General features: G+C 50.2%; 1 protein-coding gene across 9 annotated transcripts in view; it reads right to left on the bottom strand.

Moving 5' to 3' along the window:
* Nucleotides 1-20,475, bottom strand: part of LOC147109615 (metastasis-associated protein MTA1-like) — a 180,529-nt gene extending 160,054 nt beyond the window's left edge. For 5 of the 9 annotated variants that reach the window (XM_086003685.1, XM_086003687.1, XM_086003689.1 and 2 more), the window contains exon 1: nt 10,157-10,250. The gene's annotated coding sequence lies outside the window, so the exon portion shown is untranslated. Of the gene's footprint in view, nt 1-10,156; nt 10,251-20,407 lie in introns of those variants that run through there. The other 4 variants (XM_086003690.1, XM_086003691.1, XM_086003692.1 and 1 more) reach the window with 2 other exon arrangements.
* Nucleotides 20,476-23,827: the final 3,352 nt, after the last annotated feature.

Here is a 23,827-nt window from a genome sequence, read left to right as displayed (position 1 = left end):
CAGATACAGGAGACTGACCATCATCCCTGGAACTGGACCTCGGCAAGGAGCTGGTGCTTTCAGAGAGTGGGAGTGGTGATGGGGGAGTTGGTGTCTGTGGGGGAGGGCGGGCTGGGGGAGGGGGCGCTGGTGTCTGCGGGGGGTGGTGGAGGGGGGAGTTGGTGTCTGCGGGGGGTGGGGGTGGTGGAGGGAGAGTTGGTGCCATCACGGGGTGGGGGTGGGGTGGGGGGAGGGGGGAGTTGGTGTCTGCGGGGGGGGGAGGGGGAGTTGGTGTCTGCGGGGGGGTGGGGGAGGGGGAGTTGGTGTCTGCGGGGGGTGGTGGAGGGGGGAGTTGGTGTCTGCGGGGGGTGGGGGAGGGGGAGTTGGTGCCTTCACGGGGTGGGGGGAGGGGGAGTTGGTGTCTGCGGGGGGTGGTGGAGGGGGGAGTTGGTGTCTGCGGGGGTGGGGAGTTGGTGTCTGCAAGGGAGGGCGGTGTGGGGGAGGGGGAGTTGGTGTCTGTGGGGGAAGGCGGGGTGGGGGAGGGGGAGTTGGTGTCTGTGGGGAAGGCGGGGTGGGGGAGGGGGAGCTGGTGACTGCGGGGGAGGGCGGGGTGCTGGAGGGGGAGTTGGTGTCTGTGGGGGAGGGGGAGTTGGTGTCTGTGGGGGAGGGGGAGTTGGTGTCTGCGGGGGGGGGAGTTGGTGTCTGTGGGGGAGGGGGAGTTGGTGTCTGCGGGGGGTGGTGGAGGGGAGTTGGTGTCTGTGGGGGAGGGGAGTTGGTGTCTGTGGGGGAGGGGGAGTTGGTGTCTGCGGGGGGGGGAGTTGGTGTCTGTGGGGGGAGGGGGGTGGTGTCTGCGGGGGTGTGGAGGGGGAGTTGGTGTCTGCGGGGGGTGGGGTGGGAGAGGGGAGTTGGTGCCTTCACGGGGTGGGGGTGGGGGGAGTTGGGTAGGGGGAGGGGGAGTGGTGTCTGCGGGGGGGGTAGTTGGTGTCTGCGGGGGTGGGGTGGGGGGAGGGGGAGTTGGTGTCTGCGGGGGAGGGCGGGGTGCTGGAGGGGGAGTTGGTGTCTGCGGGGGGGGTGGCGGGAGTTGGTGTCTGCGGGGAAAGGTGGGGTGGGGGAGGGGGAGTTGGTGTCTGCGGGGGGGGGGGAGTTGGTGTCTGCGGGGGGTGGGTGGAGGGGGAGTTGGTGTCTGCGGGGGTGGGGGTGGGGGAGGGGAGTTGGTGTCTGCGGGGGGTGGTGGAGGGGGGAGGTGGTGCCTTCACAGGGTGGGGGAGGGGGAGTTGGTGTCTGCGGGGTGGGGGTGTCTGCGGGGGTGGGGGTGGGATGATGGAGAGGAGCTCGTGTCTGGCAGGGGAGGGCTGGTGCTGGAGGGGGAGTTGGTGTCTGCGGGGGAGGGCGGGGTGGGGAGTTGGTGCCTTCACGGGTGTGGGGAGGGGGAGCTGGTGTTGGTGTCTGTGGGGAGGGGGAGCTGGTGTCTACAGGGGAGGGCGGGGTGGGGGGAGTTGGTGCCTTCACAGGGTGGGTGTGGGGAGCTGGTGTCTGCGGGGGGTAAGAGTGGTGGAGGGGGGAGCTGGTGTCTGCGGGGGTGGGGGTGGGGGAGCTGGTGGCTGCGGGGAGGGCGGGGTGGGGGAGGGAGAGTTGGTGTCTGCGGGGGAGGGCGGGGTGGAGTTGGTGTCTGCAGGGGGTGGGGGAGCTGGTGTCTGCGGGGGAGGGCAAGGTGGGGGGAGTTGGTGTCTGCGGGGGTGGGGGTGGGGGAGCTGGTGTCTGCGGGGGAGGGTGGGGCGGTGGAGGGGGAGCTGGTGTTGCGGGGGAGGGGGAGTTGGTGTCTGCAGGGGGTGGGGAGGGGGAGCTGGTGTCTGCGGGGGTGGGGGGTGGTGGAGGGGGGAGCTGGTGTCTGCGGTGGAGGGGGAGCTGGTGTCTGCGGGGGAGGGCGGGGTGGGGAGGGGGAGCTGGTGTTGCGGGGGAGGGGGAGCTGGTGTCTGCGGGGGTGGGGGAGTTGGTGTCTGCGGGGTGGGGGAGTTGGTGTCTGCGGGGGTGGGGGTGGTGGAGGGGGAGCTGGTGTCTGCGGTGGAGGGGGAGCTGGTGCCTGCGGGGGAGGGCGGGGTGGGGAAGAGGAGAGAAATAAAGAAGGAGGCAAGATAACGGTGAGTGAGAGGATTTGGACAACCAAAAACTCCCATTCCTACTGGGGGAGGAGAGAAGCTGTGTAACACTGGCGGCACACTATGTTACAGCTTGCCATGAACAGAGGGACAACCAGTAAACTAAGACAAGAGTATATATAAACAAGGCGAAATATATTTATAAACTCAGGGATAATACCTGTTTATACACTGTATGAATGGAACCGCGTTTATGTGTTCAACCATAAATGTATTTTGATTGCTTTGGCAACATAAGATGTACCTTATCATGCCAATAAAGCGATTTGTATTGTATTATGGATTGCGGTGCAGGATCTGAAGTAAACAGGAGTGAGATACCCAGCTTGGAACAGACAAAGTACCAACATTTTGAGACATTGTCAGAGCCTCTGGGATTTGCTCCTCTGTCATAACCCAAAGGTGAAGTTAGTCGGGTCGTGTCATGGTTATGTCACTGGACTGGTAATCCAGGGACCTGAATTAACAATCCACAGAAAGAGAGTTCAAGTCCCACATGGGCAGTTTACATAGAATTTACAGCACATTTAGCCCAACTGGTCTGTGCTGGTGTTTATGATCCACACGAGCCTCCTCTCCACCGCCCCCCCCCCCCCCCCCCCCCCCACTAATTCATCTCACCCTATCAGCATATCCTTCTCTTCCTTTCTCCCTCATGTGTTGATCTAGCCTCCCCCTCAGTTTATCTATGCTATTCGGCTCAACTACTCCATGTAGTAGTAAGTTCCACATTCTCACCATTCTGAGTAAAGAAATTTATTAGAGGCCATCTTATATTTATGGTCCCTAGTTTTGGACTTCACCACAATCATAGAATGATACAGCACAGAAGGAGGCCATTCAGCCCATCGTGCCTTTGAAAGAGCAATCCAATTAGTCCCACTCCCTTGCTCTTTCCCCACAGCCCTGCAAACTTTTCCCTTTCAAATATTTATCCAAATCCCTTTTGAAAGTTACTATTGAATCTGCTTGCACCACCCTTTCAGGCAGTGCATTCCAGATCATCATAACTCGCTGTGTAAAAAAAAATCTCCTCCTCTCGCCTCTGCTTCTTTTGGCAATTATCTTAAACCGGTGTCCTCTGGTTACCGACCCTTCTACCAGTGGAAAGTTTCTCCTTATTTACTCCATGAGCACCTCTATCAAATCTCCCCTTAACCTTCTCTGCTCTAACAAGAACAATCCCAGTTTCTCCAGTCTCTCCACATACCTGAAGTCCCTCATCCCTGGTACCATTCTAGTAAATCTCCTCTGCACCTTCTCCAAGGCCTTGAGAATTTGAATTCAGTTTGTAATGACTGTGAAGCTGTCGGATTGTCCTAAAAACCCAACTGGTTCACTAATGTCCTTTAGGGAAGGAAACCTGCTGTCCTTACCCGGTCTGGCCCATATGAGAGAGTCCAGTCCCACACCAACGTGGTTGACTTTTAACTGCCCTCTGAAGTGGCCTAGCAAGTTCCTCAGTTGCTTCAAACCACTACAAATAAAAAGAATAAAACCAGACGAACCACTGCGACCCAGGCATCAAACTCTGTTACAACAAAGGCACACCCAGCCTAGTCGACCCTGCAAAGTTCTCCTGTCCAACATCTGGGGACTGGTGTCAAAATTGGGAGAGCAAACTTCTAAATTGTACTCCCTATACCAAAGTCCAGGTCATTTATATATAAACAAAAAAAAGCAATGGTCTTAATACTAATTCCTGGGGGACCCCACGTACTTTGCTCCAGTCAGAAAAACATCTGTTCACCACTACTCTCTGCCTCATATCCCTCGGTGTGGAGATGCCGGTGTTGGACTGGGGTGGACAAATGTAAGAAGTCACACAACACCAGGTTATAGTCCAACAGTTTTATTTGAAATCACAAGCTTACGGAGCGCTGCTCCTTCGTCAGGTGATTTCAAATAAAACTGTTGGACTGTAACCTGGTGTTGTGTGACTTCTTACATCATATCCCTCAGCCAATTAAGTACCCAAGTTATCACCGTCCCTTTAATACTATATGCTTCTATTTTCCAAATAAGTCTGTTATGTGGTATTTCATCAAATGCCTTTTGAAAGTCCATTTTTACAACATCTATTGCACTATCTTCATCAACCCTCTCTGTTACATCAAAGAACTCAATCAGGTTAGTCAGATATGATTTGCCTTTAACAAAACCATGCTGGCTGTCCCTTATTAACCCGTTTACCACTTTATACAAGTGACTGCACTCCAAAAGTACTTCATTGGCTGTAAATCGCTTTGGGACATCCGGTGGTCGTGAAAGGCGCTATAGAAATGCAAGTCTTTCTTTCTTTCATGGTTCTCCAAGTGAGAATTAATTTTGTCCTCGACAATGGTCTCTAGTAATTTTCCCACCACTGTTACCAGGTTTATCCCTCTCCCATTTTTTGAACAGAGGTCTAACAATTGCAATCCTCCAGCCCTCTGGCACCACTCCCATATCCAAGGGGGATTGAAAGATTGTGGCCAGAGTTTCTTCCATCTCCACCCTAGCGTCCCTCAGCAACCTAGGATGCAGCCCATCTGGACCGGGTGATGTGTTAACTTTTGAGTGATGCCAACTTATTTAGTACCTCCTTTCTATCTATTTTTATCCTATCGAATATCTCTACTCCCCCCTCCTCTACTGCAACATTAACTTCATCCTCTTCTTTTGTGAAGACAGAGGCAAAGTACCTCATTCAGTACCTGAGCCATGCCCTCTGCCTCCACAAGAAGATTTCCTTTTTGTCCCCAATTGGCTCCACCCTTCCTTTAATTAACCTTTTACTTTTCATATGTTGATAAAAGATTTTGGGGTTCCCTTTTATGTCACCCGCTCTTTTCTCATACTCTCTTTGTCCTTCTTGTATACTTGTTCAATTTCCCCTGCACTCTCTGTATTCTGCAGCTGACATTTGTCATAAACCTCCTTTTTCTGTTTTATTTTAACCTCTATTTCCTTGGTCTAGCTTTGGATGCTCCATCTTTCCTCCTTATGGGAATATGCTTAGATTGTACCTGAACTATCTCCGCCTTGAAGGCCTGCCATTGCTCATTTACTGTTTTCCTGGCCAATCATTGTTTCCAGTCCACCTGTGTTAGATCCCTTCTCAAATCACTGAAAATGTGCTCTCTTCCAGTTGGGTATTTACACCATTGATTTTTCTTTGTCCCTTTCCGTAACTACTTTAAACCTACTTATGTTATGATCGCTATTACCAGATGTTCTCCCACTGCGACACTACTTCATTCCCTAGAACTAGATCCAGCACTGCTTCCTTCCTCATTGGGCTAGAAACATAGCGATCGAGAAAGTTCTCCTGTACATATTTTAGGAATTCTTCACCCTCCTTACCCTTTATTCGGTTTTCCCCCGTCTATATTAGGGTAATTAAAGTCCCCTAATATTACTGCTCTATTATTTTTACATTTCTCTGAAATTTGCCTACAGATTTGCTCCTTTCCTTCTCATTATTTGGGGGTCTATATTAAACACCCACCCAGCAATGTTACAGCTCCTTTTCTGTTCCTCGACTCTAACCAAATAGATTCAGTCTTTGAACCCACTAGTACAACATCCCTCTGTAGAACTGTAATAATATCCTTGATCAATACTGCCACCCCACCCACCTCCTGTGTGTTTGACTTCCCTATCTCTCCTGAATACATTGTAGCCAGGAATGTTTAGTTCCCACTCTTGCCCATGTTTAAGCCAGGTCTGTTATCGTCACTATATCATAACCCCATGCGGAAATTGTGCCTGCAGCTCATCAACCTTATTGGCAACACTCCTCGCATTAACACACATGCATTCCAACACCATGCTAGTCAGCTTTGCTTTTTTCCACCATCTAATTCCTGCCCTTTCTAGACTATTCTTTGTTCTGTTGCGGTCCCTCCTCTCTGCTGCTACGTTCTGGTGTCCCTCCCCCTGCTAAATTAGTTTAAACCCTCCCTCACAGCACTAGTTAACCTCCCCGAGAGGACGTTGGTCCCAGCCCTGTTCAGGTGCAACCCGTCCGGCTTGTACAGGTCCCTCCTGCCCCAGAACACGTTCCAATGCCCCAGGAATCAGAAGCCCTCCCTCCGCACCACTTCTCCAGCCACACATTCACCTGCGCTGCCTTTCTGTTTCTGTACTCACTGGCACATGGCACTGGGAGTAATCCAGTTTCCACATGGGGTTATGATATAGTGGCGATAACAGAGACCTGGGTTAAACATGGGCAAGAGCGGGAACTAAACATTCCTGGCTACAATGTATTCAGGAGAAAAAGGGAAGTCAAACACACAGGAGGTGGGGTGGCAGTATTGATCAAGGATATTATTACAGTTCTACAGAGGGACGATGTACCAGAGGGTTCAAAGACTGAATCTATTTGAGGTCCTGTTCTTTAATCTTTTTCCTAGCTCCTGAAAGTCTGCCTGTAGGATTTCAACCCTTTTCCTACCTATGTCATTCGTCATAACATGCAGAATGTCCTGTACCCGTCAGTGATAATTCTTTACCCTGGCACCAGGGAGGCAACACACCATTCTGGGCTCAGGTCTGCAGTTGCAGAAACGACTGTCTGTCCCCCTGACTATCAAATCCCCTATAACAACTGCATTTCTACACTTTCCTATGCCCCCAGTGGAACCGGGTCTCCCATGGTGCTGTGGATTTGCTTCTGACTCCACCGCCCCCCACCCCCCCACCCACAAGGTGTCATCACCCTCACTGGTATTTAACATTGACCCTGTCCTCACCAATCTACCTGTTGCAAGTGCATCTGTCCATGATAGTATTGGTAGGAGTGACCACCACACAATTCTTGTGGAGACAAGTCCCGTCTTCACACTGAGGGCACCCTCCATCCGATGTTCCCTCTTAATTTTTTTCTTTGGTGCACGGCCCATTCAAACTTACACGCATGCACAGTTTTTCCACGCATGCACAGTTTTTCCATGGAGAACCCGGCAAGGAGCTACAAACAGCCGCACGGCCACACAGCTAAACGGGAACATTGCCTCCATCGTGTTGTGTGGCACTACCACCGTGCTAAGATAGATAAATTAAGTACAGATCTAGCAGCTCAAAACTGGGGATCCATGAGGTGCTGTGGGCCATCAGCAGCAGCAGAATTGTATTCCACCACAATCTGTAACCTCATGGCCCGGCATATCCCTCACTCTACCATTACCATCAAGCCTGGGGACCAACCCTGGCTCAATCAGGAGTGTAGAAGAGCGTGCCAGGAGCAGCACCAGGCGTATCTAAAAATGAGGTGCCAACTTGACGAAGCCACAACACAGGACTATGTGCATACTAAACAGTATAAGTAATATGTTATAGACAGAGCCAAGCGATCCCACAACCAACAAATCAGATCAAAGTTCTGCAGTTTACCACATCCAGGTGCAAATGGTGGTGGTCAATTGAACAACTAACGGGAGGAGGAGGCTCCATGAATATCCCCATCCGCAATGATGACAGAGCCCAGCACGAGTGCAAAAGACAAGGCTGAAGCGTTTGCAACTGTCTTCAGCCAGAAGTGCCGAGTGGATGATCCATCTCGCCTCCTCCTGAAGGACCCATCACAGATACCAGTCTTCAGCCAATTCAATTCACTCCACGTGTTATGAAGAAAAGGTTGAGCGCACTGGATGCAGCCAAGGCTATGGGTCCCGACAATATCCCGACTGTAATGCTGAAGATCTGTGCTCCCCTGAACTAGCTGCGCCTCTAGCCAAGCTGTTCCTGTATAGCTACAACACTGGCATTTACCTGACAATGTGGAAAATGCCAGCCAATGTGGAAAATTTCCCAGTTATTCGCTGTCCAGAAAAAGCAGGACAAATTCAACCCGGCCACTTACCACCCCATCAGCGGAGTCTCAATCATCAACAAAGTGATGGAAGGAGTCACCAACAGTGCTAGCAAGCGGCACTTACTCACTAATAACATGCTCAGTTTGTGTTCCACCAGGACCTCTCTGCTCCAGACCTCATTAGAGCCTTAGTCCAAACACAGACAAAAGAGCTGAATTCCAGAGATGAGGCGAGCGTGATTGCCCTGGACATCAAGGCAGCATTTGACCAAGTGTGGCACCAAGGAACCCCAGTAAAATTGAAGACAATGGGAATCAAGGGGAAAACTCTCCACTGACTGGAGTCATACCTAACACATAAGAACATAAGAAATAGGAGCAGGAGTAGGTAATTTGGCCCCTCGAGCCTGCCCCGCCATTCAGTAAGATCATGGCTGATCTGGTATTGGCCTCATCTCCACTTTCCGGCCTGCTCCCCATAATCCTTGACTCCCTTATCGTTCAAAAATCTGTCTATCTCCACCTTAAATATATTCAATGACCCAGCCTCCACAGCTCTCTGGGGTAGAGAATTCCAAAGATTCACGACCCCCTGAGAGAAGAAATTCCTCATCTCCATTTTAAATGGGTGCCCCCTTATTCTGAAACTATGCCCCCTAGTTCTAGGTTCCCCCACGAGGGGAAACATCCTCTCAGCATCCACCCTGTCAATCCCCCTCAGAATCTTATGTTTCAATAAGATCACCTCTCATTCTTCTAAACTCCAATGAGTATAGGCCCAACCTGCTCAACCTTTCCTCAAAAGACAACCCCTTCATCTCAGGAATTAACCTAGTGAACCTTCTCTGAACTGCCTCCAATGCAAGTATATCCCTCCTTAAATAAGGAGACCAAAACTGTACGCAGTACTCCAGATGTGGTCTCACCAACGCCCTGTACAGTTGTAGTAAAACTTCCCTACTTTTATACTCCATCCCCCTTGCAATAAAGGCCAACATTCCATTTGCCTTCCTAATTACTTGCTGTACCTGCATGCTAACTTTTTGTGTTTCATGCACAAGGACCCCCAGATCCCTCTGTACCGCAGCATTTTGTAGTCTCCCCACATTTAAATAATAATTTGCTTTTTTATTTTTCCTACCAAAGTGGATAACCTCACATTTTCCCATACAAAGGAAGATGGTTGTGGTTATTGGAGGCCAATGATCACTGCCCCAGGACATCGCTGCAGGAGTTCCTCAGGGCAGTGTCCAAGGCCCAACTATCTTCAGCTCCTTCATCAATGCCTTTCCCTCCATCATAAGGTCAGAAGTGGGGATGTTCGCTGATGATTGCACAGTGTTCAGTTCCATTCGCAATTACTCAGATAATGAAGCAGTCCATGGCCACATGCAGCAAGAATTGGATAACATGCAACCGTGGGCTGATAAGCGCCAAGTAACATTCACACCACACAAGTGCCAGGCAATGACTATGTCCAACAAGAGACAGAGAGCATAACCAGCTCCCCTTGACATTCAGCCAAATTCACCACCATCAACATTCTGGGGGTAGCCATTGACCAGAAACTTAATTGGATCAGCCACATAAATGCCGTGGCTACTAGAGCAGGTCAGAGGCTGAGTATTCTGTTGAGAGTGGCTCACCCCCGGACTCCAAAAACCTCCCCACCACCTACAAGGGACAAGTCAGGAGTGTGATGGAACACTCTCTACTTTCCTGGATGAGTGCAGCTCCAACAACACTCAAGAAGCTCGATACCATCCAGGACAAAGCAGTCCGCTTGATCGACAGGCCAATCACCACCTTAAACATCCACTCCCTCCAGCATCGGCACACCGTGGCTGCAGCGTGTACCATCTACAGGATTCACTACAGCAACTCGCCAAGGCTTCTTCGACAGTACCTCCCAAACCAGCAACCTCTACCACCTAGAAGGACAAGGGCAACAGGTGCATGGGAACACCACCACCTCCAAGTTCCCCTCCAAGTCACACACCATCCTGACTTGGAAATACATCGCTGTACCTTCATAGTCATTGGGTCAAAATCCTGGAAACTACCTAACAGCACTGAGGGAGTACCTTCACCACACGGACTGCAATGGTTAAAGAAGGCAGCTCCCCACCACCTTTTCAAGGACAACTAGGAATGGGCAATTAATACCGGCCTTGCTAGCGATGTCATATCACGAGAACGAGCATATTAAAAAAAAACTTACTTGCATGTTTGTCGGCGAGTGCAATAAGACTGCTTGAAATGTCTCGTCTCCGGTAGAAACACACGCACTTCGCTTCCACATTGCCATTGACGGTCTGAAATAGTGAACAGAAAGGGCACTGAAGATAATTAGATCACACGAATGTTAGTGAAATAGCGAAAGACATAACTGCCTGTCTGGGCCTGCGACAGGTGGAGAGAGAACCAACACGAGGGAAAAACCTTCTTGACCTCGTCCTTGCCAACTTACTAGTGGCAGATGCATCTGTCCATGACAGTATTGGTAGCAGTGACCACCGCACAGTCATTGTGGAGACGAAGTCCCGTCTTCACACTGAGGACACCCTCCATCATGTTGTGTGGCACTACCACCGTGCTAAATGGGATAGATTCAGAACAGATCTAGCAGCTCAAAACTGGGCATCCATGAGGCGCTGTGGTCCACCAGCAGCAGCAGAATTGTATTCCACCACAATCTGTAACCTCATGGCCCGGCATATCCCTCGCTCTACCATTACCACCAACCCTGGTTCAACAAGGAGTGTAGAAGAGCATGCCAGGAGCAGCACCAGGCGTACCTAAAAATGAGATGCCAACCTGGGGAAGCTGCAACACAGGACTACATGCATGCTAAAAAGCGGTAGCAGCATGCTATAGACAGGGCTAAGCGATCTCACAATCAACGGATCAGATCAAAGCTCTGCAGTCCTGCCACATCCAGTCGTGAATGGTGGTGGACCATTAAACAACTAACGGGAGGAGGAGGCTCCATGAATATCCCCATCCTCAATGATGGTGGAGCCCAGCACGTGAGTGCAAAAGACAAGGCTGAAGCGTTTGCAACCATCTTCAGCCAGAAGTGCCGAGTGGATGATCCATATCGGCCTCCTCCCGAGGTCCCCACCATCACAGAAGCCAGTCTTCAGCCAATTCGATTCACTCTACGTGATATCAAGAAAGAGCTCAGCGCACTGGATACAGCAAAGGCTATGGGCCCCAACAACATCACGACTATCATGCTGAAGACTTGTAATCCAGAACTAGCTGCGCCTCTAGCCAAGCTGTTCCAGTACAGCTACAACACTGGCATCTATCCGACAATGTGGAAAACTGCCCAGGTATGTTCTGTCCACAAAAAGCAGGACAAATCCAATCCGGCAATTACCGCCTCCTCAGTCTACTCTCAATCATCAGTAAAGTGATGGAAGATGTCATTGACAGTGCTATCAAGCGGCACGTACTCACCTATAACCTGCTCACTGATGCCCAGTTTGGGTTCCGGCAAGACCACTCTGCTCCCGACCTCATTACAGCCTTGGTCCAAACATGGACAAAGGAGCTGAATTCCAGAGGTGGGGTGAGAGTGACATCAAGGCAGCATTTGACAGAGTGTGACATCAAGGAGCACCAGTAAAACTGAAGTCAATGGGAATCGGGGGGAAAACTCTCCCCTGGCTGGAGTCATACCTAGCACAAAGGATGATGGTTGTGGTGGTTGAAGGTCAATCATCACAGCCCCAGGACATCGCTGCAGGAGTTCCTCAGGGCAGTGACCTCGGCCCACCCATCTTCAGCTGCTTCATCAATGACCTTCCCTCCAACATAAGGTCAGAAATTAGGATTTTCGCTGATGACTGCAGTGTTCAGTGCCATTCACAAGTCCTCAGATAATGAAGCAGTTAATGCCCGCATGCAACAAGACCTGGACGGCGTTCAGGCTTGGGCTGATAAGTGGCAGGTAACATTCGCGCCACACAAGTGCCAGGCAATGACTATCTCCAATGAGAGTCTAACCACCGCCCCTTGACATTCAACGGAATTACCATCGCCGAATCCCCCACCATCAACATCCTGGGGGTCATCATTGACCAGAAACTTAACTGGATCATAAACTTAACATAAATACTATGGCAACAAGAGCAGGTCAGAGGCGAGGTATTCTGCGACGAGTGTCTCACCTCCTGACTCCCCAATGCCTTTCTACCATCTACAAGGCACAAGCAAGTGTGATGGAATACTCTCCACTTTCCTGGGCAAGTGCAGCTCCAACAACACTCAAGAAGCTCGACACCATCCAGGACAAAGCAGCCCGCTTGATTGGCACCCCATCTACCACCTTAAACATTCACTCCCTCCACCACCGGCGTACCATGGCTGCAGTGTGTACCATCTACAACATTCACTCACCAAGGCTTCTTTGGCAGCACCTCCCAAACCCGCGACCTCTTCCACCTAGAAGGACAAGGGCAGCAGGCACATGGGAACACCACCATCTCCAAGTTCCCCTCCAGGTCACACACCACCCTGACTTAGAAGTATATCGCCGATCCTTCATCGTCGCTGGGTCAAAATCCTGGAACTCCCTACCTAACAACACTGTGGGAGTACCATCACCACACGGACTGCAGCGGTTCAAGAAGTTCTCAAGGGCAACTAGGGATGGGCAATAAATGTTGGCCTTGCCAGCGACGCCCACATCCCATAAACGAATTTTTAAAAAGGGCACGGAGGATAGTTAGATCACATGAATGTTCATGAAATAGTGAACAGACAGGGCTCTGACGATAATTAGATCACACCAATGATAGTGAACAGAAAGGGTGCTGAGGTTCCTTGGCACACATCAATGTTACTGTACTCTCCTTAAGCCTTTGATTTGCCAAATTACCTATGAGATGTAACCTAAAGACAACAGCTGCCACACTCGGCCTCTGCAGCCTGGGACTAAGTGCCTGTGGGAAGCATACCAGAAATGCCCCGATGACAGTGCTAAATGTGTTCATTTCTTTTTCCTTCTCCAGTCTCCTCCCCTCCTGAAGATGGCAGCTCGTGTGCGGTGCAACAGGTGCCGGTGACCTTCTGTTAACTCACTCAAGTGCCCATTCCTCATACGTAAGCCTGGACGTTGTATACTGGCCGTTCAACCATGGGGGCTGCGCACTCTGTCCTCACCCCACAGCAGGTGGTCCAAGGGTATTAACCAAGAGCAGGGACCCTGCCTTATTTGATTTCTTTCCTTACCTCAGGGATGCTGCCGCCAGTTATAGCTTCCCCCAGGCCTGCTCGGCATCATTCTGGCTGGGATCAGCTCACTCATCATGAACTAAGCCGGGGCTAAAACCTGGAAAGGTGCAGCCCTGTACGCCTCAGTCCAACAGAAAGCAGCTCCTCTACCCACTCGGCCCTCAGGAACTCAATTAACCCTCAAGCTGAAGTACAGGACATTTCAAAACTCCGTGAGCTTCGGTCTTTGCTGAGTTTACCCAATCATTGGCTGAGTTATACAACCACAACCACAACAGCTCGCATTTTAACGCAGTAAAATGTCCTAAGGCGCTTCACAGGAGCGATTATCAAACAAAATTTGACACAGAGCGACATAAGGAGATATTAGGACAGGTGACCAAAAGCTTGGACAAAGAGGTTTGTTTTAAGGAGCGTCTTAAAGGAGGAGAGGTAGAGAGGTGGAGAGATTTAGGGAGAGAATTCCAGAGCTTAGGGCCTAGGCAGGTGAAGGCACGGTCGCCAATGGTGGAGCTATTATAATCGGGGATGTGCAAGAGGCCAGAATTGGAGGAGTGTAGAGATCTCGGAGGGTTGTGGGGCTGGAGGAGGTTACAGAGATAGGGAGGGGCGAGGCCATGGAGGGATTTGAAAACAAGGATGAGAATTCTGAAATCGAGGCGTTGCTTAACTGGGAGCCAGTGTTGGTCAGCGAGCACAGGGGTGATGGGTGAACGGGACTTGGTGCGAGTTTGGATACAGGCAGCAGAGTTTTGGATGAGCTCAAGTTTATGGAGGGTGGAAGATGGTAGACCAGCCAGGGCAGCATTGGAATAGTCAAGTGTAGAGGGCTAGGGCAGGGGGAACCTTAGGGGAAGTTTGGCTTGGTGGGCTAGGGGAAGGGAGGGGAGCAGCAGAGACAGTTGAACTGATGGTCTCAATCTTAGTGACAAAGAAGTCCATGAGGTCTTTGCAATTGTTGTTGGAGATGAGGGTGGAGGAGGCAGGCGAGAGGGCTAAGAAGACGGCTTGTAGTGGAAAAGAGAAGCCGGGGGATATCTTTGCATTCCAGGATGATCCTGGAAGCCAGTGTAGGATGATCCTGGAATAGTGAGCAGTTTTGGCTGAGGAGAGCAGGACCCGATAGTGCTTGATGTGGTCCAACCAGAACTAGTGATGAATGGCTAAACCAGTTCAAATCTGCGTTCCTTGTACTTAAAGGAGCAGCAATGAGGGCCGTACCAGGGGGAACAATCAGGGCGAGAGAAAGTAATGGTTTTAGGGTATCAAAGGTGAAGGTGAGGGAGTGATTGAGCCGCAGAAATGTCATGGTAAATGGAGGGCCAAAGGCTAGACAGTTGGAAATTTGTCAGTGACGGTGTAAGTGACTTGGGAAGAGAGTTGTTTCCGATGGGCGGACACAGAAGGAAGTGGAGTTGGGAAGGGGGGGGATGTGGGTGGAGAGCGATACAAGGAAGTAATCAGAGATGGCCTTGTGTGATTGACACGATGGAAGTAGTGAAGCCACGTGAGATGGCAAGGTCGAGGGCGTGGCCGTGAATATGGGTTGGGGAGTTTATATCGGAGAGATTAAGGGAGGATAGGAGGGCAGTGAATTCAGAAGAGTGAGGGCATGATGAATTGAGATGGAGGTTGAAACCATTGAGGATGAGAAGTCGCTCGGTGCAGAGGCTGAGGGAGGAAAACAGTGAAGGTATCTCAGTGAGAAACTTGGCGTGGTACTAGGGTGGGCGGTAGAGAACGAGGATTTTAAAAGGAGAGGCGAGAGGGGTGGAACAAGGAGAGATGTTCAAAGGAGGAGAAGGTGCCAGAGGAGTAGGGGAACAGACCAAGGTGTGGTTATCCAATCATTAGCAACATTATACACTCTAGGAAGGTCCCAGGATCAATCCCCAGTCTGTGCTGATGCTATCAGGTGCCACATGTACGCCGACAACAACCAGCTCTACCTCACCACCTCTGACTTGTCAGACTGCTTGTCCGACATTGAGTACTGGATGAGCAGAAATTTCTTCCAACTAAATATTGGGAAGACCAAAGCCATTGTCTTTAGTAGGTGTCACAAACTCCGTTCCCTAGACACTGACTCCATCCCTCTCCCTGGCTACTGTCTGAGGCTGAACCAGACTGTTCCAACCTTTGGTGTCATATTTGCCCCCGAGAGGAGCTTCCAACCACATATCCACTCCATCACCAAGACCGCCTACTTCCACCTCCGTAACATCGCACAACTCCGCCCCTGCCTCAGCTCATCATCTGCTGCAACCCTCAGCCATGCCTTTGTTATCTCTAGACTTGACTATTCCAATGTGATCCTGGCCGACCTCCCACCCTCCATAAACTTGAGCTCATCCAAAACTCTGCTGCCCGTATCCAAACTCGCACCAAGTCCCGCTCACCTATCACCCCTGAGCTCGCTGACCTACACTGGCTCCCGGTCTGGCAATGTCTCAATTTTAAAATTCTCATCCTTGTGTTTTCAAATCCCTCCATGGCCTTCCCCTCCTTATCTCTCTAACCTCCTCCAGCCCTACAACCCTGCAAGATCTCTGCACTCCTCCAATTCTGGCCTCACGGATCCCAGATTTTCCATCGCCACATCATGAAGACCCCAGCAGGACTGGCTGCAAATACTGGCCTGCACCATCACAAGCAGCCAGGACACTTGAGCCAGTGAACTGGTTTACACTCTAATCAATTTAATCTGATGCCAGACTGTTGGTTGTTCTGTGATGCCCTTTATCTTGTAGTGTTGTATCGGCAGTTGCACGCTTTCCTTCTGCTCTGATTGCAGAAGATAGACGCCGTCAGGTTGCCCTAATTCTGATCATAACCCTGTTCAGCCTGGAGTCAGGTTTTAATGGACTGCTTAGGATGTTCACGTCTTTAACTGTACTGCTGTAAAACTTATTTCACTATCTTTTTCATCCCAATCCAGGGGGGAATTGGATCTGAAGACCAGTTCTCAAAGACAGCCAGTTCAGCCAGCCCCGGACCGGAAGATCAGTCAGCCCGTCAAGCCCCAGTCAATGACTGCCAGTCAGCCAAGCTCCAGACTTTCGTTGACCACCATTTTACCCCAGACTCTCCTTCCTTCCTCACCCATCACCCAGTCCCAGACTCTCCGTCCTTCCTCACCCAGTCCCAGACTCTCCGTCCTTCCTCACCCAGTCCCAGACTCTCCGTCCTTCCTCACCCAGTCCCAGACTCTCCGTCCTTCCTCACCCAGTCCCAGACTCTCCGTCCTTCCTCACCCAGTCCCAGACTCTCCGTCCTTCCTCACCCAGTCCCAGACTCTCCTTCCTTCCTCACCCAGTCCCAGACTCTCCGTCCTTCCTCACCCAGTCCCAGACTCTCCGTCCTTCCTCACCCAGTCCCAGACTCTCCGTCCTTCCTCACCCAGTCCCAGACTCTCCGTCCTTCCTCACCCAGTCCCAGACTCTCCTTCCTCACCCAGTCCCAGACTCTCCTTCCTCACCCATCACCCAGTCCCAGACTCTCCGTCCTTCCTCACCCAGTCCCAGACTCTCCGTCCTTCCTCACCCAGTCCCAGACTCTCCGTCCTTCCTCACCCAGTCCCAGACTCTCCGTCCTTCCTCACCCAGTCCCAGACTCTCCGTCCTTCCTCACCCAGTCCCAGACTCTCCGTCCTTCCTCACCCAGTCCCAGACTCTCCGTCCTTCCTCACCCAGTCCCAGACTCTCCGTCCTTCCTCACCCAGTCCCAGACTCTCCGTCCTTCCTCACCCAGTCCCAGACTCTCCGTCCTTCCTCACCCAGTCCCAGACTCTCCTTCCTCACCCAGTCCCAGACTCTCCGTCCTTCCTCACCCAGTCCCAGACTCTCCTTCCTTCCTCACCCAGTCCCAGACTCTCCGTCCTTCCTCACCCAGTCCCAGACTCTCCATCCTTCCTCACCCAGTCCCAGACTCTCCGTCCTTCCTCACCCAGTCCCAGACTCTCCGTCCTTCCTCAACCAGTCCCAGACTCTCCGTCCTTCCTCACCCAGTCCCAGACTCTCCTTCCTTCCTCACCCAGTCCCAGACTCTCCGTCCTTCCTCACCCAGTCCCAGACTCTCCGTCCTTCCTCACCCAGTCCCAGACTCTCCGTCCTTCCTCACCCAGTCCCAGACTCTCCGTCCTTCCTCACCCAGTCCCAGACTCTCCGTCCTTCCTCACCCAGTCCCAGACTCTCCGTCCTTCCTCACCCAGTCCCAGACTCTCCGTCCTTCCTCAACCAGTCCCAGACTCTCCGTCCTTCCTCACCCAGTCCCAGACTCTCCGTCCTTCCTCACCCAGTCTCAGACTCTCCGTCCTTCCTCACCCAGTCCCAGACTCTCCTTCCTTCCTCACCCAGTCCCAGACTCTCCTTCCTTCCTCACCCAGTCCCAGACTCTCCGTCCTTCCTCACCCAGTCCCAGACTCTCCGTCCTTCCTCACCCAGTCCCAGACTCTCCGTCCTTCCTCACCCAGTCCCAGACTCTCCGTCCTTCCTCACCCAGTCCCAGACTCTCCGTCCTTCCTCACCCAGTCCCAGACTCTCCTTCCTCACCCATCACCCAGTCCCAGACTCTCCGTCCTTCCTCACCCAGTCCCAGACTCTCCTTCCTCCCCCAGTCTCAGACTCTCCGTCCTTCCTCACCCAGTCCCAGACTCTCCGTCCTTCCTCACCCAGTCACCCAGTCCCAGACTATTCCAACCTTCACACAACTTCATTTATCCAGTTTGATGAAATATAAATCAGACTCGCATACTCCTGCATTAATCATCTAGTTGGTACATGTTGATACAAAGCCACCTCAGTATCTGCTGCATGCACATTTTGCCTCAGCACTTTCCTAGTTCCTGTCTTCCATTCCTGCTCTGTTTCCCCTTCCTCTACTCTCCCCGACTCCCCCGGCAAAAACAATCAACTCCCATCTCTTCACTCTACTGCCTCATACCCCAACCCACTTGCTGCTCTTTCTCCACTAACCTCCATTTTCATCACCGTCCACGGCTCGATTCCCTCCTGAACAAGCGCCCAGCTTCCCCCTGTAATCAGCTCCCACCATGGGCTCTTCCAAAGCAGCAACCTGTACTGCCTCATTCCCCTATCTCGGTGAATATCCCAACCACCTTCAAGTCTATGGGCAAAACTCTCTAACCTCCATCCCCCGGCACGCTCTCCACTGCACCGGCTTCTACCAATGGCCATATCCATGAGTCTCTTATGAACCGTCCACTTTGCATTGCCCCTCAAAATGTCCGTTCCCTTGCGAGTAACACTTACCATCCACAACCTCATCCTAGATAAGTCTATCAGCATTCCTACATTACAACAGTCCCCACTTCAAAAGTACTTAATTGGCTGTAAAGCACTTTGGGACGTCTTGCTGTCGTGAAAGGTACAATAGAAATGCAAGCCTTAGCGAAACCTGGGTCACAGACGGTGACTGCTTCCCCTTCACCGAGGTTGCCCCGCACAACTATACGTTCCGCCACATCCTCACCCTAACCACCGTGGAGGCGATAATGGCTCTTATTGCCAGGTCCCACCTCAATGTGCCCCTTTACTCCTCTGGCACGTTCTCTTTTTGAGCCCTCACCCACACCAACCCTCCCAACTCTTATGTCCTTCTCATCTATCACCCTCCAAAGTCCAAAGACAACTTACTTGCCAAAATGGCTTCTTCTCCTCTCCTCGCTCTGACTCTGTACCAAGTGATCTCTCATCTTCAGTGATTCCAACCTTGACCTCTTGCCCCTTCTCTCGGCACTAGAGTTCTTTGCACTCTTGTCCTCGCTCAACCTCACCTTCAACATCAAGTCCCCACCCACACCGAGGATCAGCCCTCGACCTCTTAGTCATCTAGTGAGGTCCCAGCACCTCAGAACTTTGATCATTGATAAAATGATCTCCGATCACTTGAGGCCATAATCAATCGCTCCACGATCACCCTCTTGTCCTTCAAAAAATGACTTCCTCTACAACACTATCTCAAACTCCCAACTTCCTCTCTTCTGACCCTCCACCCATCATGACACTGCTGCATATACCTCTGACTTTAATGGCCCTGTCTCCCATTCCCATGGCTCCCCTAGTACAATTCCTACCTCCACACTAGTAAAATAAAACACTAGTTAGGCCTCAGCTAGAGTACTGCGTGCAGTTCTGGTCGCCACATTACAGGAAAGATGTGATTGCACTAGAGAGGGTACAGAGGAGATTTACAAGGATGTTGCTGGGAGTAGAGAATCTTAGCTATGAGGAAAGACTGGATAGGCTGGGTTTGTTTTCCTTGGAACATAGGAGGCTGAGGAGAGACCTTATTGAGGTGTATAAAATTATGAGGGGCATAGATAAAGTGGATAGAAAGGACCTATTTCCCTTAGCAGAGGGATCAAAAACCAGGGGGCACAGATTTAAAGTAATTGGTGGAAGGTTTAGAGGCGATTTGAGGGGAAATTTCTTCACCCAGAGGGTTGTGGGGGTCTGGAACTCACTGCCTGAAAGGGTGGTAGAAGCAGGAACCCTAACCACATTTAAAAAGTACTTGGATGTGCACTTGGGATGCTCTAACCTGCAGGACTACGGACCAAGAGCTGGGAAGTGGGATTAGGCTGGATAGCTCTTTGTTGGCCGGCGCGGACACGATGGGCCGAAATGGCTTCCTTCTGTGCTGTAACTTTCTATGATTCTATGATCACACCCTTAAATCTGACAACTGAAGGGATTAGCACATCTTGGTGTCCTAGTTGTTCACCACTAGATATGGCTGGATCACCTTAAGTGATTCTACCGCCCACTGCTCCAGGATTATCCTGGAGGATGAGGTCAACAAGACAGTGAGTGTGTTACACAGAAAATAACAAAGTCTGAGAGTGTGTTACACAAAGACTGGGTGTATGTTAAACAGTGAGTCAGGGTGTGTTACAGAGAGAATAAGATACTCGGAATGTCACATTGAAGACACGCAGCTATGGCATTGTCAGAGAGCAGAACAAATCATGGAGCTTCCACTTCCGATGGGAATAGGAAAGGAAACGTGGATAGTAAATCTGCTGCACCTTGTATTAATTAAACCCTTTGAATGTTTAGAGATTTTGTATATCCTGAAAGGGCTACAGTTAAGACTCTTGTTTACACCCACAATATACAGCACTGAAAGACCGCAACTCTACACAGACCCTCTAAATCCAATAGTGAAGCTTGCTGATGCAGTAGGATTTCAACATGCAAATCGTTACCTTGTTCAGTTCCTCTATTCTTCTTATCAAGAACGGATTGCTCGAAGAATTTTCAAAAAAGACATAATCTGCAAAATAAAAATAATTCTTACTCAGAGAAAGGCAAAGGTATCTATTTGCACATCCAACTAAACAACTAGCTCTTGAACATTTAGCAATGAGGCACCACGAGGATTTGCCTGAATCATTTTAGACAAAATCCCAGGTGGGCTACTTGATGTGACAAGAACCACCCTTGTTTTATTCCATCGCTACTCAGATAGACGCTTGAAAGTCACAATCATGCCATGGGTTGTAACTAGCCAGCTTCTGCTGTTGGTGGAAGGGCTTCCATCACATCAAAGCATCAAGTGCACGGGCAATCAGAATCAGGACCAAAAACTGGGCTGAGGAAGCATGACTAAAATGCTCAACTGGGACAGCTGTGACTGCTTTAAACCTAGCGATGTCTTTATACCCAGTGACATTTGAGGCAGAACGTTTTGTTACTGTGTCTTTTAAACCCCCCCCCCAAGGCTCACAGCAGGTAGAATTATGCACACGTGTTCTTGAATCAGGAACAGAGCTTCAAACCCAATTCCTCATTTGACAAGAACAGGTCCTAATGGCACTCACCAGGCCCAGCTCTTGCTCACAATGCACCAGAACAACTTGCATGTATATGGCCCCATTAATAGAAAAAGGTCCCAAGTCGCTTCACAGAAACGCCAAGTCAAAGGAGGAGATATTAAGAAGGGTGACCAAAAGCTTGGCCAAACAGAGGGGTTTTAAGGAGGGTCTTAAAGGGAGGTGGAGAGGAGGAGGGGTTTAGGGAAGCACTTCGAGAACGTAGAGCCTAGGCAGCTGAAGGCATGGTCACCAATGGTGGGGCAAACAGAGGGGGTAGATGCACAGACACACATCGCTTGGGTATGGGAGTCAGCTTGGCACTCTTACCACTGAGTCGAAGGGTTGTGGGTCCAAAACTTACACCAGGACGTGAAACACATAATCTAGGCTGACACTTCAGTGCAGTACTGAGAGAGTGCTGCATTATTGGAGGTGCCAAAGTGAGAGCCTGCTCAGGTGGACATAAAGGACCCCAAGGCCCTATAGTTGTTCCCCAGATTAACTGGTCAAGTATCTCATTTGCTGTTGGTGAGATCTTGCTGTGCTCAAATTAGTTCCTGAGGTTGCCTACATGACAAGTGACTGCATTTCTAAAGTAATTCATTGGGTGGGATGTGCTTCGGGACATCCCAAGAATGTGAAAGGTGCTAAATTTGATGCCGATCCATGTCCCTTAGCTCGAAGACTTGGCCTTTACCAAAGATTTAGGTCTGCCATGACTTTTGAGCTGAACAAAAAAATGTCTTCTGATATTAAGTCCTTCAAGCTTTGCTTAGACCCAACATGGCCTGAGACATATGGCAAGGAGACCATTAATAAAAAGTAAAAGACTTGCATTTATATAGCGCCTTTCACGACCTCAGGTCGTCCCAAAGTGCTTTACAGCCAATGAAGTACTTTGAACTGCAGACACTGTTCTAATGCAGGGAAAGGCAGCAGCCAAATTGTACACATCAAGGTTCCACAAAGAGCACTGACATTTTTAGCAATGTTTGTTGAGGGACAAATGTTGACTAGGACAACTCCCTGCTCATCTTTGAATAGTGCCATGGGATCTTTTGCATCCGCCTGAGCGGGCAGACCTGGTTTAACAACTTATCCAAAAGACAGCACCTCTGACAGTGCAGCACTCCCTCATTACTGCACTGATGCGCCAGTCTAGATTATGTGCTCAAGCCTTCAAATGGGTTTTGAATCGATAACCTTCTACCTCAAGAGGCGAGTGCTACCCACTGAGCCACAGCTGACACGTAGAAGAGAACAAAAAGCAGTGGGACTTGTCCAAATTTCCCATCAGCATTTCCTGTCTCTTCTTCACCAAGGAAGAGGACAATGCTGATTGCAGTGGGAAACTGGGAGGGAAGAAATGCAAAGGACATCATAAGTAATAGGAGCAACATATTCAGCTCCGTGTGACTATTTTGGACAGAATTAAATGGGCTTTGGGTCCCGATTTGAAGCCAATTTGGACTTGGACAGATGAAAAAAAAATTCTGGATTATTCCAAAAAGATGTCAATGGAAAAATATGTATGGAATGCAAAGCAAATTACAACAATTAAGTTTTCACTTCCAAACCATAACTTCACCATTGATTTAACGTATTTTTGAAACCTTCTAGGCCATGAAAACCATTTGGCTATCAACACAATCAGAGCTGCCCCTCATTCTCCTTCCCCCACAAGGAACTTCACCCTCAGCTAACCCACACATTGTCATTTATAACCTAATAATCCCACACGGTGCACAGCCCCTCTTGAGACTCACCTGACATTCACACTGCACAGACCACTGACACACACACTATGCACACGTCTCGCTCCTCATACAGTCGACTCCCCCTAATTCAAAATTGCATTTAAATTATCTGATCATTCAAATTTTAAACGCACGAATTCCCACCATGCTGCGTTATTTCCACTTTTTCCGTAATTCCATTTTTTGAGTGCAAAATCAACTTTGTATTATCAAGAGAAGACTGCACACAGTTCCCCCTCCACACCAATATCAAGTTGCTGTCTTCATTTTCAGGCATCCCATTCTCTCCCACACACACACACACACACCACACACACACCACACACCACACACACACTCATTTCTCCCTCTCTCTCACATACCTTGTGGCCCCATTTCCACTTCACGGCTGCACCATTCTCTCTCTCACATGTGCGAACCCTCAATTACAGTCCCAGGTTCAATCACACAAGTCAGGGCCTAACAGAATAATCGCATGCCACACACAGCAGAGAGTTTTAGACAGAGACGTTAAGAGGCAGAGAGAGAGAAAATGGCAGAGAAAGAGACAGGGACAGAGTGTGATACACACAGGAAAAAAGTTAAATAAATGGATAGAGGCAAGCGAGATGGAGGGGGAAAGAGATAAATGCTGGACAGATATAATTGAGACAGATCATGAGTGATCACCGATACACAGATGTTGACAGAATTAGAAAGGCAGAGACGTAGCAAGGGAGCGAGAGACAGAGAAAATGAGGGAGAGAAAGAGATAATGAGGGAAAAAAAGATAATATTGGAGAGACAGGGAAAGAAATGATGAGAGACAGATGATCAAGGAGATGCAATGGGTTCATGAGAGATAGGGAGATAAAGTGGCAAAGACACATACGTGAGAGAGAGAGAAAGATAATGAAAGGGAGATAGGGGAATAAAATGATGGCTAGAAAGATAATGCAGGAGAGATAATGAGGCAGAGAGCGGAAATCGAGAGGGAGGTATCAAGAGACAATGGGAGAGAATGAGAATAATGAGGGACAGGCAGAAAGATAATCAGGGACAGATAGTGAGACAA

Source organism: Somniosus microcephalus, chromosome 12, assembly GCF_052327205.1.
Source record: "Somniosus microcephalus isolate GS21.2 chromosome 12, FLI_Smic_1.0, whole genome shotgun sequence".
In the NCBI taxonomy this organism is placed as follows: Eukaryota; Metazoa; Chordata; class Chondrichthyes; order Squaliformes; family Somniosidae; genus Somniosus; species Somniosus microcephalus.
Note: the sequence above shows the minus strand (reverse complement) of the source record. Positions and strands in the feature narration are given on the sequence as shown.